This window comes from Schistocerca nitens, chromosome 3, assembly GCF_023898315.1.
Source record: "Schistocerca nitens isolate TAMUIC-IGC-003100 chromosome 3, iqSchNite1.1, whole genome shotgun sequence".
NCBI lineage: Eukaryota > Metazoa > Arthropoda > Insecta > Orthoptera > Acrididae > Schistocerca > Schistocerca nitens.
This window is the reverse complement of record NC_064616.1, coordinates 698250686-698269273: the sequence shown is the minus strand read 5'-3', so window position 1 is coordinate 698269273 and position 18588 is coordinate 698250686. Positions and strand designations below refer to the sequence as shown.

At 38.0% G+C, this 18588-nt stretch overlaps 1 protein-coding gene across 8 annotated transcripts in view; it reads right to left on the bottom strand.

Annotated features, from left to right (window-relative positions):
* LOC126248668 (GATOR complex protein NPRL2) overlaps positions 1–18588 on the bottom strand; it is a 171391-nt gene that overhangs the window by 34914 nt on the left and 117889 nt on the right. The window lies entirely within an intron of this gene.

Below are 18588 nucleotides of genomic sequence, written 5' to 3'. Positions count from 1 at the left end.
CATATATGAGCACTGTACAGCAAATTTACAGTTTTTTGACAAAGTGGTGACTAACAGATAAATATTGTGCGAGGTAGTGAGCAACATTCTTTGTGCAAAAAACTCTGTATTCATATGAGCTCTTTTAGTACTATTCAGTAATGTTATCAGTATTCACTTTAATGTAATCTGTTTTTGTCTGTACTGATTTCTGTGATGCCTGTACTGCTTTTTGTAACAATGCAGATAAAACTCACTAAAAAAGGTAATTTTATTAATAAGGTGTATGGAAAAGCGCCAAAAATTTAAAAAAATATAATAAAACACAAAATGCAACAAATTACTTTCTATTTCTAAATTTATTAATAAAGCAGGGTAAATGAATACATAATAGTTCAGCTGAAAATTTCTTCATACTCTTTTTTTTTTTTAAAACTGTGTACACCAACTTTTGGTTACACATTCATACATACAGAAGTTGTCTCATGAATAAGGTGATATATATGAGTTGTTCCTCCATGTTCAAGGCTTTTTTGACAATTGTAATGATGTTCAAAGCACACACACAACAGAATATGATAGATTTATGTTGCCTTTCATGGAGTTTGTGAGTCAACATTTTGATTTGGGATGAGGTTTGTAGAAATATCCTTTCTTACACAACAGAATATTTAGAGAGCTCTGAAAAGATAGACATCCGGTGTCTATATGAGCACCACACAACCACAGGATTAGATAAATCACATGTAAAAGGTTATACTCTAACAGCTCAATCATGTAGAACTGATAAGAGAAAATGAGGAGTTGTTATACATTTTAATACAGAACACAAGTTCAAAAACATTGAGGCAAGTAAATTTTGTAGTCATCAGCACATGGCAGTGTGTGCTCATGAATTAATACTGAAAAATAATCTCTTTTAATTGTAAATGTATGTAGATCACCATTGGGAAATTTTGGATAGTTTACGAGGAATCTGGATTCCTTACTATGCTATCTGACACACAGAAGCAATCAGTTAACAGTCTGTTGTGACTTAAATGCAGATGTTCTAAAAAATTCTGATAGGAAGCAGGAAAAATGATCTGGAAACCTTATTTGGATCCTATAATTTGATCTCAGTAATCAACTTTCTGACAAGTGGATAAAGACAGTAGGATTGTAATTGATAATGTTTTCTTTTCTTTGCTGGAACTCAAAGCAAGAAAATAACTGTGTATCCAGTAACAACTGCTCTTTCTGATCAAGACATACAGGTAGCAAGCATAAACAACACAGTGCCTTACAGTACGGATACCCTACAGTGGAAATCAATTAGAATAATTAATGACCCCAGGACAAATGTTTTTTAAGAATTGTTTACAGGAGATAACCTGAGATGAAAGTTATAATGAACCAAATGCTAAGATAAATTTTAATCTGTTCTATGATAAACTTGTATCGCTATTTGAAAATTGCTTTCCACACAAGCTAATCAGAAAGAAAAACATTTAAAAAAGATGATGATTAAAGTATCTCATGAAAGGAAAAGAGAAATACATACTGGTAAGGAGACATAGAGAACTTGCAGCAGTTGCACACTACAAAAACTGCTCAAAATTACTAAGAAATGGGATTAAAAATTAAGGAATATGCACACCATGTTAGAAATCAGTAATTCTGACAAAAAACTTAAGACTATATGGAATGTACTGAAATGAGAAACAGGCCAACCAGCCCCATAACAAGATATTGTATCGAAATGAATTGAAGGGCTATAAATGATGGGTCACACATAGCAAATATATTTAAAAACCATTTCTTAAATATAGTAGAATGTATAGGGACAAACAATTGAAAACAAAAATCGCAGCAGTATGTTGAAAAAGAAATCTCATAAAATTCATTCACATGAATGCATTATCAACTTCTCCTTCTGAAATCAAGTAAGTTATATATTCCCTCAAAAATAAGTTCATCTGGTTTTGATGGTGATTTCATTGAGTACTAAGGATCTGTTTCCATATAATACACCTGGTCTTATCTAAAATATGTAATGCATCACCAGCTCAAGACATTTTTCCGGAGAGACTGAAATATGCTGATGTCACGCCCCTATATAAGAATGTTGATAAGAGAGATGTCAATAAATACTTATCTGTTTCATGCTGACATTATTTTACAAAATTTTTGAGAGTGTGATGTATTCTAGAATAGTATCTCACCTGAGCAACAGTAATAACCTCAACAAATCACAAGTTGGGTTTCTGAAGAGTCACTCTACTGAGAATGCCATTTACATATCCAGTCACCACATTTTACAAGCATTAAACAATAAAATTCTACCAGCTGGATAACATCATATCTAACAAAAAAATACAAAAAGTTGTACTTAGTAATTCCACCAATATCATTTGGGGGCATTATGCTGACTGGGAAGACATCATGTATGGGGCACCCCAAGGCTCAATCTTAGTTCCATTGTTGCTCCTCATATATGTAAATGACATTCTATCTAATATACAACAAGCAAATTAGTTCTTTTTGCAGATGACACGTGTGTTGTAATCAATCCAAGCATACATACAGAAACAGAAGGAATTGTAAACAATGTTCTTAAAAGTATCATTGGCTGGTTTTCTGCAAATGGTCTCACCCTCAATCTTAAAAAGACACAACATATTCAGTACTGCACATCTACAGGTACTCCACCAATCATAAATGTAATACACGGAAGGGAAATAATAAAAAGGGTGGAAACTTCAAAATTCTTAGGTGTCCATATTGATGCCAATTTAAAATGAAAACACGTTTTGGAACTCCTAAAACAACTTAGTTCAGCCACATATGCACTAAGAGATTACAATCTTGGGGAGAGATAAATCATGAAGTTGACACACTTGGGGTATTTTCATACAATAATGTCATATGGAATAATGTTCTGGGTAACTCTTCTTTAAGAAAGGAAGTCTACGTTGTTCAAAAACGAGCTCTAAGAGTAATATGTGGTGCTCACTCACAATCATCTTGTGGACATCTATTTGAGAAGTTGAGCATTCTGACTACTGCTTCACAGTATGTTTATTTCCTCATGAAGTTTGTTGTAAATAATCTACTGCAGTTCAAAAGGGACAATGATGACATAATTACAATACCAGAAGGAAAAATGACATTCATTATGCCACATTAAGGTTGACTTTACCACAAAACGGGGTGTGCAATGCTGCTACAAAAATTTTTGATCACTTACTAGTGATACAAAATGACTGACAGACAGCAAAATAAAATGTGAAGAACAAACTGAAAAAGTTTCTCTTTCACAACTCCAGTACCACAGAAGAATTTCTATTAGTGTAATGTGTAAAAGGTGGTGAGTAGGAATTACTAACTCACATTTGCACATTAAAAAAGATTATCTTCAGCATGTAGCCATATTTAGAAATTAACGTGTTATGTGAATGCAAAAGACTCTTTCCACAGATTATGATTTATAGTCCAAGATGATCCATGGAACATGAAACTAACTAGCTAGCTAACTACTGGCAATAAGTCTTTGTCTTAAAAAGTGAGTAGTCTTGTCAATGAATAAGCTGCCTCAAGACAAATGTACAGTTTCTAACTGTAATACTTGCCTTACAGTGCCAAACTTTTAACATGAGATTATAGCACTTAACGGGCATTTTAAATCCCTAAATTCAGTCACCTGGAAGCCATTAAGAAGGTAGCCTGCAACTAGTACTGGGCCCCAAGACAGTTGCTTAGTAATATGGAGATAATGATTTTCCTAAAAATTAATTTCAATAATTTATAAAAGTGACGTGAGTTCTGTAAATGTGCCCTTTTTTCCTTTCTTTTTCTTTTCTTTTTTTTTTAACCAGACAAATACACAAGAGTCAGCACTGATGCACACTAGTGTTAACTGATTGACAAGGATATATAACAAACATCAGGAATGTTCCTTCACTATTTGTGGTTCTTTGATAATGACATGCACCACTGCAGAACTTCTGAACATGTGTGTTATACCTGTTACTAAAAAGGTGGATTTGTCGGCTTGGTAAATCCTGCCATGGAGTACACGAGACAAGGAATTACAAAGCAAGAATGTATTTAATTTATTTGACAATAAATTACAGGCCACCAGTATATTTTGTGATCTATCTACAGTAACTCCATTAATCACAATATCCACTTATGTAGATCAGAATATTAAGGTGTTAAAGGAACTTCTGGAAAATGGTTAAAGTCATATGTATCCAACAGGAAACAATATGTGTTACTAAGAAAGAGCCCTGTATTAAGCTATGTAGTGTAGTCAAAACTAAAGGCAACTTTAAAATTTTTTTATTGAGGATGCAACATTGTATGTAATACTATTTCTCAACATCTCCCTAAACCTCTGTGCACTTGGTCCATGTGCTAAATAGCTTCTCAATTCTGTTCTGAAATAAGCTTTGTGATGTTTTGCACATCCACTCTTGCACCATCTACACAACCTCATCAGCTGATGAGAACTTGGATTCAATACACGCGCTCCTTCAGTGGACCAAGTACTGTAGGTGAAAACCACTTTGAGCAAAATCAGAACTGCACAGTGGATGCTCCAGCAGCTCACAATCAAAATCTTGAATGCACTCAACTGTTTTCCCAGCTATACAAGAGCAGGCATTATCCTGAAGTAAAATTACTCTTTTTGAAAACTTTTCTCTCCTTTATATTTAAGATCTCGGCATAGCTGTCCCTATTCACTGACTACGAGTTTGTGCACCTTTCACATCCCACAATACAGTCATCATCAATTTTCCTGCAGAAGCTTGGCTTCTGAACTTTCCTGCTGTAGGTAATGTTTCCACACCATGCTTTTCTGGTTACTCTGTGGTTCATACTGATGGGCTCACATACCATCATCAGTTACTATGTCACTGAAAAAGTGTTATCTTTCCTTCTCAAGACATTCCTGTTTGTGTCAATCTTCACGTTTTCATGACATGTTACTTGTCAATAAAACTGCAAGAATTAGCCTTAACCACAGTTTGCTACCATACTGTAGTTGTATTCTGCAAGTAATCTCCACAGCTTTGGCCCCTCCAGAGTACAGAAAACAAATCACTCTAATCATTTCTTACTTGGTACATACTGAAAATGGGGCACTCATAATAAAATGCTCTGAACCACTATGAACAGAGCTATTCACTGGACCAACACAGCTAATGCACAAGAACAACAGTTAGGTTAAGGTACGCCATTGTTGTGCTAGTGCTGTCAACCTACGGACCAGGAAAAAAATTGCCTTGATTTATTTTTGGCTCATACCAGTCAATAAAATGGCAGTTAATTCCATATGGTGTCTAGGTGCTAAGACCTGACTGCAGCTTTAGTGTCCAGAGATGACAGCAGAGATTATATACAAGGTCGCCACAAGTTTCCCCAAGTGAAATTCCTTGATATTTCCCTGCTTTCCAGACAAGTTTTAGGATTTTTCCATGAAAAATTTTGAGATCTCAAAGGTAAGTTAAGACGTAGATTGACAACCTGTATTTGTAGCTTCGGGACAAGAAACAATAGAACAAATGAGGAAATATCTAAAAAAAACTTGCAAGCAGATGGAATTTCCTGATGTGAGCAAAAATCTTAAGTACTAACATCAACATCTTTGTAATGAACTCTTTTTAGATGGAGAAAGCAGGCCAAATGGTAAGTGTTTCATGAAGACCGTTATTTTATTTCAATAAAACAAAATACATTTGGTGGCAAAAATATGGATTTCCTTGGAGTCACAAGACAGATTTAAAATACCTTCACTGATTTAAAAATAACCTCAGAAAAAAGTAGGCCTCTTGAAAGAAGTGTACAAGCTGGGGAAGAATTGTGTAAACAAACACTGTAGGTGACCGCCAATAAAATGTTGGTTCTACTATGTTTGTTATTGTCGGTTATTATCCACTTTGTTACATCTACATCTAAATCTACATGATTACTCTGCAATTCACATTTAAGTGCTTGAAAGAAGTATATAAGCTGGGGAAGAATTGTGTAAACAAACACTGTAGGTGACCGCCAATAAAATGTTGGTTCTACTATGTTTGTTATTGTCGGTTATTATCCACTGTGTTACATCTACATCTACATGATTACTCTGCAATTCACATTTAAGTGCTTGGCAGAGGGTTCATCGGACCACAATCATACTATCTCTCTACCATTCCACTCCCGAACAATGCGCGGGAAAAACGAACACCTAAACCTTTCTGTTCGAGCTCTGATTTCTCTTATTTTATTTTGATGATCATTCCTACCTATGTAAAATATTTTCGCATTCGGAAGAGAAAGTTGGTGACTGAAATTTCGTAAATAGATCTCGACGCGAAGAAAAACGTCTTTGCTTTAATGACTTCCATCCCAACTCGCTTATCATATCTGCCACACTCTCTCCTCTATTACGTGATAATACAAAATGAGCTGCCCTTTTTTGCACCCTTTCGATGTCCTCCGTCAATCCCACCTGGTAAGGATCCCACACCGCGCAGCAATATTCTAACAGAGGACAAACGAGTGTAGTGTAAACTGTCTCTTTAGTGGACTTGTTGCATCTTCTGAGTGTCCTGCCAATGAAATACAACCTTTGGCTTGGCTTCCCCACAATATTATCTATGTGGTCTTTCCAACTGAAGTTGTTCGTAATTTTAACACCCAGGTACTTAGTTGAATTGACAGCCTTGAGAATTGTACTATTTATCGAGTAATCGGATTCCAACGGATTTCTTTTGGAACTCATGTGGATCATCTCACACTTTTCGTTATTTAGCGTCAACTGCCACCTGCCACGCCATACAGTAACCTTTTCTAAATCGCTTTGCAACTGATACTGGTCTTCGGATGACCTTACTAGACGGTAAATTACAGCATCATCTGCGAACAACCTAAGAGAACTGCTCAGATTGTCACCCAGGTCATTTATATAGATCAGGAACAGCAGAGGTCCCAGGACGCTTCCCTGGGGAACACCTGATATCACTTCAGTTTTACTCGATGATCTGCCGTCTATTACTACGAACTGCGACCTTCCTGGCAGGAAATCACGAATCCAGTCACAAAACTGAGACAATACCCCAATACCCCATAGGCCCGCAGCTTGATTAGAAGTCGCTTGTGAGGAACGGTGTCAAAAGCTTTCTGGAAATCTAGAAATACGGAATCAACTTGAGATCCCCTGTCGATAGTGGCCATTACTTCGTGTGAATAAAGAGCTAGCTGCATTGCACAAGAACGATGTTTTCTGAAACCATGCTGATTACGTATCAATAGATCGTTCTCTTCGAGGTGATTCATAATGTTTGAATACAGTATACGCTCCAAAACCCTACTGCAAACTGACGTCAATGATATAGGTCTGTAGTTCGATGGATTACTCCTACTACCCTTCTTAAAGACTGGTGCGACCTGCGCAATTTTCCAATCTGTAGGTACAGATCTATCAGTGAGCGAGTGGTTGTATATGACTGCTAAGTAGGGAGCTATTGTATCAGTGTAATCTGAAAGGAACCTAATTGGTATACAATCTGAACCTGAAGACTTGCCCGTATCAAGTGATTTGAGTTGCTTCGCAACCCCTAAGATATCTACTTCTAAGAAACTCATGCTAGCAGCTGTTCATGCTTCCAATTCTGGAATATTCCATTCGTCTTCCCTGGTGAAGGAATTTCGGAAAACTGCGTTCAATAACTCCGCTTTAGTGGCACAGTCGTCGGTAACAGTACCATCGGCACTGCGCAGTGAAGGTATTGACTGCGTCTTGCCGCTTGTGTACTTTACATACGACCAGAATTTCTTCGGATTTTCTACCAAATTTCGAGATGATGTTTCGTTGTGGAACCTATTAAAGGCATCTCGCACTGAAGTCCGTGCCAAATTTCACGCGTCTGTAATCATTTGAGAAATATATGAGAGCATAGCGTGCAAACCACCATACTTTCTAATATATGAACAACTTTCGAAGTGCCAAAATGTACTAAAAGAAATAAAACATCTATACAATGCCACACTGTACAATACACTTGTGGTGAGACAGTCACAATTCCTGAAATCCATCGCCTGTGACCTCTGACCTGTCAAGGAGCACCGCAGTCCTTGGTCCAGGGATAAATCCGCTGCATTACGCCACACACAGACAGACTCGGCCTATGGACAAATCTGTGAGACTAGACCTGACAGGCAGGGCCTACACATTAGTGGGAAACAAATGGCTTCGGGACGGTAGGCCCGATCCATTACAGACACCTGCAGTTTTGGCCCATCACGCAAATCCATTCATGTGGCCAGCTGTTCACATGCCACAGATAGCATGTCGATGAAATGCGACTGCGGTGATCAATCCGTGCGACAGATAACTTCTTCAAATACTCTGAGAATCAATGATAATGAGGATAGGAAGCAACTCACTGCAAAGATGATTGGTGATCCACAGGTGGGCACGTAGAAAAGACAGTCATCCTCTCACAGCTAAATTTTCTGCCACAGCACACACACATTTACACAATCACTCAGACACTACTCATGCACACATGACCACTGTCTAAGTCCACTGAGTCTACAGTCTCTGAGAAACAGATCCAAACAAACCACTCCTCATGCCTTCGGCAGCTGCTACGCTAGCGACAAGAAGTGGTGGCAGCACTGGCTGCAAGCTGAGGGTTGTGGTAGGAAGGGGAGAAGCAGTAAGAATGAGGGAGTAGGGAAACTGTATGTGTACTCAGCTGCACACAGCCAGCGATGATGCATTACACATCAGTAAACAAACAATTTCATCTACTGAGACAAAAAAATAAGATTTTTTTCAGTGTTTTTTTCCAAATTTCCCTGATGTCTCTGATGTGTCTGAAATTCCCTGATTTCTGGAACACCTGTGGCAACCCTAATATATATATATATATATATATATATATCTGATAAAGGACTTAGTCAGACAGCTGATAATATCCAGCAGTCTTCTTTCAACATGCCTATCTGCCACGCAACACCTCCTATGTGGTGAGTAGCAACCTATCAATTTTAACTTTTTTTAAATACATATTAGGAATTTTTAACAATATTGAAAAGGAATCACTTTCTTAATGTTTTATAATAACAATTCATATTTAATTACAAACCAGTTTTCTGCTTCTTAGGCCACAGTCAGATGACAACTGACTGTCATAAAAAAACAAAGTTACGTGCAACATACAGGTATGCTGTATTAGAGGTACAGAGACAACGTGTTTACAAATTAATGTATTGAATTATTTTATATTATAACAATAATCATTAAATAAAAGAAAGTGGAGAATAAAGTTGAATTTACTATTATAACATTTGCATAACTAACTCATTCTAACATATGGCAAAAAAGAAATTGTGTTTAGGCATGTAAAACAGAACTGGCGTTCTGTGTCATGTTTACTGGTTTTAAGTATTTCCAGTACTGTCATCCTTGTGGTTTTCTTTACAGGAGGCAAAACATTACAATGTACGCTGTATGGTTAGTTTTCTACTAAAATATGTCCTGCAAGACTTTAGCTTCCTTGCAAAGCAATCTTAAATTTTGTCAACATTTGGTATACTGTCATTGACCAGCATTGCGAAAGTGATATTAATTTACAGACTTTTTTTTTTTCACAATGTTGTCAATCTGGCAAGAGGTACAGCCATTACTGGAAGTGATAAGTCTGACTGCCTGATTCCAGTTTAGAAGGCAGATGCATACAATGGAAATGATATGAGGCAATGCAGCATGGAATGTAAAACTGTATGTTTGTGACTTTGGGGTGCTGGAAGCTTGCAGGGATTACAGTATCAGTAACTTTTGTTTCTCTACAAATGTAGATGTAGATGTCCCTATGCAACGTGGAGTTGATCACTAGATGTCACAAGAGGCTGGCCCACTAGTGTAAAAACAGGAAGGGATTATTCTCTTGTCAGTAAATACGGAGTACCAGCAGAGTGAGTCAATCGGGGAAGCTCAGCGACTTCGAACATGGACTATTCATCAGATGTCACCTGACTAACAAATCCATCAGGGTCCTCCTTAAATTGTGCAGGCTGAATGTTGGTGATGTGATTGTAGGCTGGAACTGTGAAGGAACAACCACAGCTAAACTGCAACCAGGCAGACCTCATGTAGTTACAGACAAGGATCGCCAAGGTCTGCGGAGGTAAGTTGTAAAAGAATAATTGCACAGAATCAGAAGAAAGAGTCACTCATGAGTTCCAAACTGCTACCAGCAGTCCAGCTAGCACAATTGTTGTGTACAGGAAATTAAAAACTATGGGGTACAGTGGTTGAGCAGCTCATTGTAAGGCACAAATTTACACTGTCAGTGCTAAGAGACATTTCAGATGGTATGAAGAGTGAGGCAACTGAACATTGGATGACTGGAAACGAGTGATTTGGAGTCATGAATCACGTTATATGCCAGGGAAGTCCAAACAAAGGTTTCTGTTTTGGGAAATGGCTGGAGAATTTCACCTGTCATCATGTGTAGTGCCAACAATGAAGTACTGAGAGGTGGTGTCATGGTATAAGGGTGTTTTTTGGGGTTAGGATGTGGTCCCCTTTTTGCTGCTAAGGAAACGTTAAACGCAGAAGACCATGAACACATTTTACAACATTGTGTAAATGGTCAGTAGAGGAGCAGTTCAGAGAGGATAACTGATAGTATCAGCATGACAATTCACCCTGTCCTAAAGCAGTATCTGTGAGGCAATGGTTTGTGAGCAAGAAAAGTCCTGAAATGGGCTGACCTGCCTGGAGTCCTGGCCTGAACCCAACTGTCCACCTTTGAGATGAGTCAGACATTGAATTCCCTCCAGACCTCAGTGTCCAACATCACTATTGTCTCTGCCCTGCCTCCCCCCCCCCCCCCCTTTCCACCATTACCGAGGAAAAGGGGCTGCCATTCCTCTACAGACATTAGCACACCTCACTCAAAGTGTCCCTAGTAGAGTTTAAGCCTTTATAAATGCATTTCATATTAATGTCCACTAGTACTGTGTCTGAATATTTTTGATCAGAGTGTGTAGTTGCACAGCCCATTTAAAACAACACTGGTGTGTCGTTAGACTTTGTTCCACACCAGATACCATGGGATTTTGAATTGCGTGGATCAAAAATGGCCTTGTGATTCATGGACAATATGTGAAAAATCATTTCCATGGCAGGAAAAGCAATGATTTGAAATGACAGGGGTCCCTGAACAGCCAAAAATCTATATTCCTTACACACTGCAAGGAGCTGTTGCCACATGTAAAGTGGCAATTCTCAACCCTCAGCAATAGTTACAGGTATAGGGCTAGTTCAATGTGCATTATGACTAACCTAATGCCCTGTTGGTGGCTAGCACTGGCGGTCTTAAACACACACACACACACACACACACACACACACACACACACGTGTGTGTGTGTGTAATTGATCTGTACACCATACATTCAAAATTTAGTGAGGATTACAACAAAGCTTTATAAATTGTCAAAATTTAGTATAGTGTACCAGTTTTTGTACCTGGTAACTGGTTTATGTCGGCCATTATAAGAATGTTGTATAATTTCATGGATTTTCTTTTTTTGTAGACTGCTCAACAAAAATCTGGGGCTAAGCTACTTCAAGCGGTTCGGCCTCCTCAGAAACTTCGACTTCCAATCCTTTACATATGATGGCCAGGACAGTTTTCAATAGGCTCAGCTCATTCTTCCATTTAGCTTATGGTGAAATGCAACTGGTATGTTGGTGTGAAAGGGCTATCACAGGAGGAACACCAAAACTGTTAATCTGGTCACAAATAATGAGCTCTGCATTTTCAGCCATTCTCCAAACTGAGAGGCAGAGAGAATGGAAAACTGTCCTATTTGCTTTATTTTATCAAAGCTTTGCAGGTTGATTTTCTTTAGTTTGTTGTCAATGTGCCCCAACATGCTGTACTAGATTTGGTTGACAGATGCAGTATCACAATCTAAAAACATAGCTAAGTCTCATTTTCATACACAGATGGAGCAATTACAACTATGTGATTCAGTATTGATGAATGTGAAGTCCAGCCCAGTCCTTTCCACTGTCACACAGAGGTGAACACCAGATCAAGTAGTACATTGGCACTAGCATTGGCAAAAGGCTCCAACCATTGGTCATGTCACCATATGATGTTTGAATTTTCCCTTTCATCACTATGACAGCGGAACAGCTCGAATCCAAATTCCACCAACATAATTTATGGCATTGTTCAGGGGAATTTATGAGTATTCTGGCATCAAAGACCCATGGTCTCCTGCAGCTCATTAAAGAGTAATTGCATTTCATTTGACTTCTTACCCCATTTATTCCTTTTATCTGTACTGCACTGAAAACATGAACAAGACAGCTCAAATGTCCGTGGTATATGCTGTGTGTCTTGGTTGGAAACACACTTTTTCCATTCACTCCTGATACTTGTCAATGACAACAGTAATGTATACTTTAGTATCTGTCTTCAAGCTTTCATTCAGTAGTGCTCAGTTCTGTCTCCAGTTTGTTTTTCTGACAACGTTAGTTGTACGTTAATAGTGACACACAGCAGTACAAATAGTTTTACTGATGAAGTGTTCAGTGTTATGCACCTCATGTATGGGTTCAATGAAAGCAATGGGACAGCAACATAACAACAATATTCTGAACTGTTCCTGTAGCAATGGCAACCACATCGCAATACTTTCGCATCTCATGGTTGTTCTATAACTCTGTATTGTGCATTTTGATGTCTTGCATATTACCAATTTTTTCACTTTTGTGAAAGTATTTACACATAAACAAAGGTAACTGGGATGATGAACTGAATAAATTATAATTATTTTATTACTCTGTAACAAGCCAAGGAGACAATGAGTCCTTTATAGAAAAATATCCAGAAAATATCCTTGAACCACCTCTGAAATGTTGTCAGTGGAGTTTGGGTTTACCCTGAGTATTTTGTAATGTACACTCTGGAAAAATTCTGATGCCTTCCTGTATTTACAATGAGTTGGTGAATAACTTTTCAAGTCCGCAAATACTTGCAACAACCTATTCTTGTTCTTTTGAACAATAAGGCAGGTTTAAAGTGTCAGAGCGTTGAGATTAATTGATATTCAAACCTTTGCATAGCTACATGTAAGGTCTTTAGGCCTATGTGGAAGTCCCAACTCCCCAAGAGAACAAGGTGTCTTCATAAATGACATGAAGGCTGAGGAGTAGATGCATATAGAATGTGATTCCTCACTCCTGGAGATTGTCATGCGGCTCTCAAACAACCAGTACACTGTACAGCTTCCTATTAACCTTGCTGGGCAGCTAGTTTCATTGTTTCCTTTTGGACACTGCTTAACCGACTATGTGGTGGTGGTGGTTAGTGTTTAACGTCCTGTCGACAACGAGGTCATTAGAGACGGAGCGCAAGCTCGGATTAGGGAAGGATTGGGAAGGAAATCGGCCGTGCCCTTTCAAAGGAACCATCCCGGCGTATGCCTGAAACGATTTAGGGCTATCACAGAAAACCTAAATCAGGATGGCCGGAGACGGGATTGAACCGTCGTCCTCCCGAATGCGAGTCCAGTGTGCTAACCACTGTGCCACCTCGCTCGGTGGACCGACTATGTGTATCTAACTGGAAAATAGTCACTGGAATGCAAAACATGACCATTTCTTGCTATGCATTGTGTGTGGAGATCAGAGAGTGTAACTAGACATCTACGATGGAGAACTGTCCTATACTAGTACTGAAGTGGGTGTCCTGCCCTATTTTTAGAAGCTAGTGAGTTTCTGAAGGAACAAGACTTTCAACATCTCTAATTTGCAGGAATGTGTTGGCAGAATCTTGCAGCACATATGAGAAAAGGGTGAGGCAGCTGTGGAGCAAGATTCCTTTTGGACACAATGTCATTGGAGGAGGGTATGTGGGGCAGATAAAGAGAAAATATGTTAACCATTTGAAAAAAAGAGACAGCATTGGTCGTATATTTTTCACTATTGCAAAATCGATTTTCTGTCACTGAGTGACCATCTTCAGTGCTAGAAGTTAACCATTTATCCTATATGCCACACAAACACTTGTAGCACTACTTTGAAAGCTGATGAAATGAGGCAGAGGTAAGGTGTGATATGTTTCACTAGCAACAGAGACTACAACTAGGGATGGCGGCAATAATTGAAACAATTGGTTTTTGGTAGCATCTTTTTTTCCATCACTAGTTTAACCTGAGTGTCAAAACTGCTCAAAATAACCAATTTTCACTTGTGTGTTCCTACTGTTTCCTGTAATAAATGTAGAAACTAAATGACTGAAAAATTTTGATGCTCTCTGTTTCAAGATATATAGAATCAAAATACTAAATTAAATTAGTCAAATAAAAGAAAACTTAGTCTGTCCTTCATTCGCTGCTTTTCTTGAAAAGTAATAGTGGTTGAATACTACAAACAATCACTAGTATTCTCCTATTGAGACCATTTTTTTTAAACTTTGCTCAAAAACAATGTTGTAATCAAGATCATACCACTATTTGGGCATTATGAATAATCCATGGTAAAGGGTCAAAACTAAGGTTAAAGAACTATTTTTCACATTAATTTGTCCATTTTCAAGAGCTACAACCAGATAAAGGCATATTATGTAGACACAGACAGCAGATCAGCTACTTTCACTTTTTATTGTAAACTATGAATGAGCCGTTAAGTTTTAAGTTTTCTCCACATATGATGTTGCAAGTTTGTTGTGGCTCCTCCCATTTTCAATCTTTCAAAGTAAACAGAGCACTTTGCTTTACTGATAGTGCACTTCGTAAAATACTTCCAGACTATGGATGATGTCATTCTATAATACAACTAATGTCTGATGAAGGCAGTGAGAAACTACTATATAGAACCTATGGGGTAAGCCTTGCACATTGCATGTACACACATACCATCTAACAGGCCACACCACACAGTAACAGGTGCCTTATTATTTCAGCAACACTGTACCACTTCTTATGCCATGTGTTTATTTCTGATTTCCATTGGCATAGTTATTGAAATAGCACCGATGACTATTCCCATTTTCTATTATAGCACAATATTTCAGATCAATGGAAATTTTATGAACAAAAATTACCCATTTTTGAACAAGATTTAATTAAAAAGCAAAACATTTAGCACTGGTGCAATGGCTAATTGGAATTTCCATTTTTACCCAGTTATCAGTAAAAAAAATAAAAAAAAACACCTGTTATAATCATTATAATCAAGGCCAAGCAAATACAGGAAAATATCAGTTATCCAGAACTAAAACATAGTATCGATTTTAACCGGTCTGGTTTTGCCATCCCTAGCTGTAACCCCTTAGCATGGATGTATCAGAATGTCTGCCTTTCCTGTGCTAGTAATAACAGTTCTGCTACATAAGCCCTGGACCTACTTAGCTTCCAACGCAGTATGAGAAAAATTTTATCACCAGCATTTGTCAACTTCTATATTTTTTCCTTGTTGTCAAGATTTTAATAATATGACAGCTGAGGGTTCAGAAGAGGAACTGGGTGGTTCCATCTGGTAGATCTCGGTCTATTACTTTTGTGGACAGGTTCATATCAGACTCATCAAACATCACTGTGGAATGGTCTGGTGGTTTTCGACTTGTCCTTTTTGGCTATTGCTTGTTTATCTGAGTTTTTTTTCCAGTGGTGGTGATGATACTGATGGAATCATGTACTGTATTCTTGAATATTATTCAATTATGTGTAATCCTTAATAGGTTAAAAGAGAAAATAATTAATAATACAAAATTTATGTGATTTGTGACAGGTTTGTGTAATAAGTAAGTGATGGTTACAAAGGTGATTTAATGGTATCGCCAAGGCACCCTGTAATGATGGTGATGATCATCATATTAAAAATTACAGTACTCGAAGTTTTATAAACTTCGTTCTAGCAAAGAGACTAAGAATATGCTATTCTACAACAGAGCACAATAAATGAACTCACACACTGATAGATTCACTTATTTGAGTGGTGGCAAGAGGCAACAGCAATGTTAGTATTACTCTGGAGAGGGAGGGGGGGGGGGGGGAGGGAGAGAGAGAGAGAGAGAGAGAGAGAGAGAGAGAGAGAGAGAGAGAGAGAGAGAGTGTGTGTGTGTGTGTGTGTGTGTCTCAAGTTAAGGCTGATGTATAGGGTTCCAACTGGCAGAGCATTGAATATAGCATTAAGATGAAATGCTGAACATGGCTCCATTGGTGATGTCCTACATGGAAAGGTCATCCTTTGTGGTTACTTCCTCAGTAGTGTTATATTTCATACTGATGAGAAATGGGCAATTGACTAATGTATCAGCAATGACTAAAGACATAGACGTAAAGACTGGGCTGTCTTACAAAGGAATGGTCCAATACAACATGTCGAAATCTATCCTGAATTTTTTTTATAGTGGACGAAGACAATGAAAGAAATGCACTGTCAAAATTTTAGCTACTAAGAGGCACTGCAAGTATTAAAAAAAATAGCTGAAAATTGCCAAATTTGTAGCGCGCCAGGTGGTGGTAGAAATGTACACCCTACTGGCACTGTAGCAACTGTGCATGCACCACTAGGCACACACAAAACCGAGGTCGGCGGTACATTTGTAAACAGGAAACACAACACAACCAGATCGTAATTTGTAAAGGACATTTCAAGTTACAATTCATTGATAGTTTCTCTGACACTACAGTACACAGTTACTAATATCTCAAATTAGCCACTCCAGTAACATCTGTTACAAATTATCAGTTGCTTTTTGCAGTATTGGTAAGTGTTGACAATACAGATAAAGCTGAATTAATATTTATTGTGCTTTTGTAAGGCATGCCTGCTAATAATACCCTTTTTTTCTTCCAGTTTCACAGTAATGTGGAATCCAATTAACGTTCTCAAATTACCAACGATGAAATATGAAGAATGTGGTTGCCAGCCGAAATCACCTACTTCTACCGAGGAAATACATATGTGTCATTTGCTAGTTGATTTCCTCGACATTCATTTGAAATTGTGAATACGTCAGAAGAAATTAGAAATGACTGTGACAATCCCATGAATTGTGGTTCGGATGACATCAGTTGTAACAGTTCTGAAGAAGAATACCTTAAAAAAGAGTACTGCAACAGCTTTCGGGCAGTGAAATGTTGGTTAAACAAAGGAGGGCAAAAACGCTTGAAGTTATGCAGTGTGCAAAGGCATTTTCATTTTGTAAAATTGGAGAGTGAACTGTACAAGTGGAAGAATGAATTACGTGAAGTAAGAAATATGCACCAAACAGAAACCTGAAACCATATGAATGAAAAACTGTTCGAAAGATTTAGAACTGCTCGTGAGAGGCTATGCACCATTACCGATTGAGATCTACGAGACTGGGCCTTTCAAATTGCATCCGACATGAACACTGCTAATTTCCAGGCTTCATCGACCTGCCTACGCAGGTTCAAGAAATCATACAGAATAGGAAGTCGCACAATTACCACGTTTTCGTCACATAAACATGTAGAGCAGCTGCCAGTGATAGACAATGCTACAGAAAAATTCATAGCTGATGTAAAGACAAAACTTGCTGTTATCCCTGCAAGTGATGTTTATAACACTGATCAGTCAGGTTTTGTGAAAGAATGGCGTGCACACCGCACTTTATCATTTCGGGGAGAAAAAAAGATGGAGCCAGTTGCCCAATCAATGAATGCAATAACACATTCGTATACAATAATGCCCGTGATAAGTATGAGTTGTTTACTGTTTCCACAGCTGTATATGTCTGTCTTCATGGACCACAAGGCAAATTTGGACCATATATAAGAAATGGACTGTTTAATTGCAAAAATCTTGTAATCAACATATCAAAATCTGGAAAAATGGGAAAGAATAATTTTCAACATTTCGTTCTAAACGTATTCCTACCAGCCGCAGAAACTAATTCTTGCTTTTGTTGGATTCATGGTCTGGACATAACGATGCCTCTGTTTTTGTGGAGGGTGATGAAAAATCTGTAGATTTAATGTGGATTCCACATGGAACTACTAGTGCGATTCACTCTCTCGATAAAGAATTTTTTCGGCATTGGAAAGCATTTTTCAGGAAATTATCAGACAACATAATTTCCAACACCTCTCTCTCATTTCAGGTTTTTCAGTGGAACAGTACTCTTAAGCTCCAGTCATTTGTGCATAACCATTTTTCTTCACCACACTTTACAAATTTGATCAAGTTTGCCTGGCATGCAGCGCAATATGCAGAACATTGGCCGGGACCATTTCTGACTCCATCACAGTCCTGTCTAAATAAATCTAGTGGTTACTGCGAAGTGCCTGACTGCATCAATTTTTCCTTTGTTCGGTATGCCTGGTGCGAGAAAAATGTTTTTGTCATTCAATAGACACTTCAAATTTTTGTGACGATTATGGGGAATAAACAAAGAACTATTTCACTGATAGTCAAATGTACAACATTCAAACATTATTAAAAGGAATGGCCTACAGGACTTGTTATAAAATAAAGTACTGCAAGGCACATTTCATTTCAACAAATTACAAGTCCTTATTGATGCAAGTCATCTGTGACACCAAACACTGCCCTGATTTTATTTTCTCTGCTAGCCA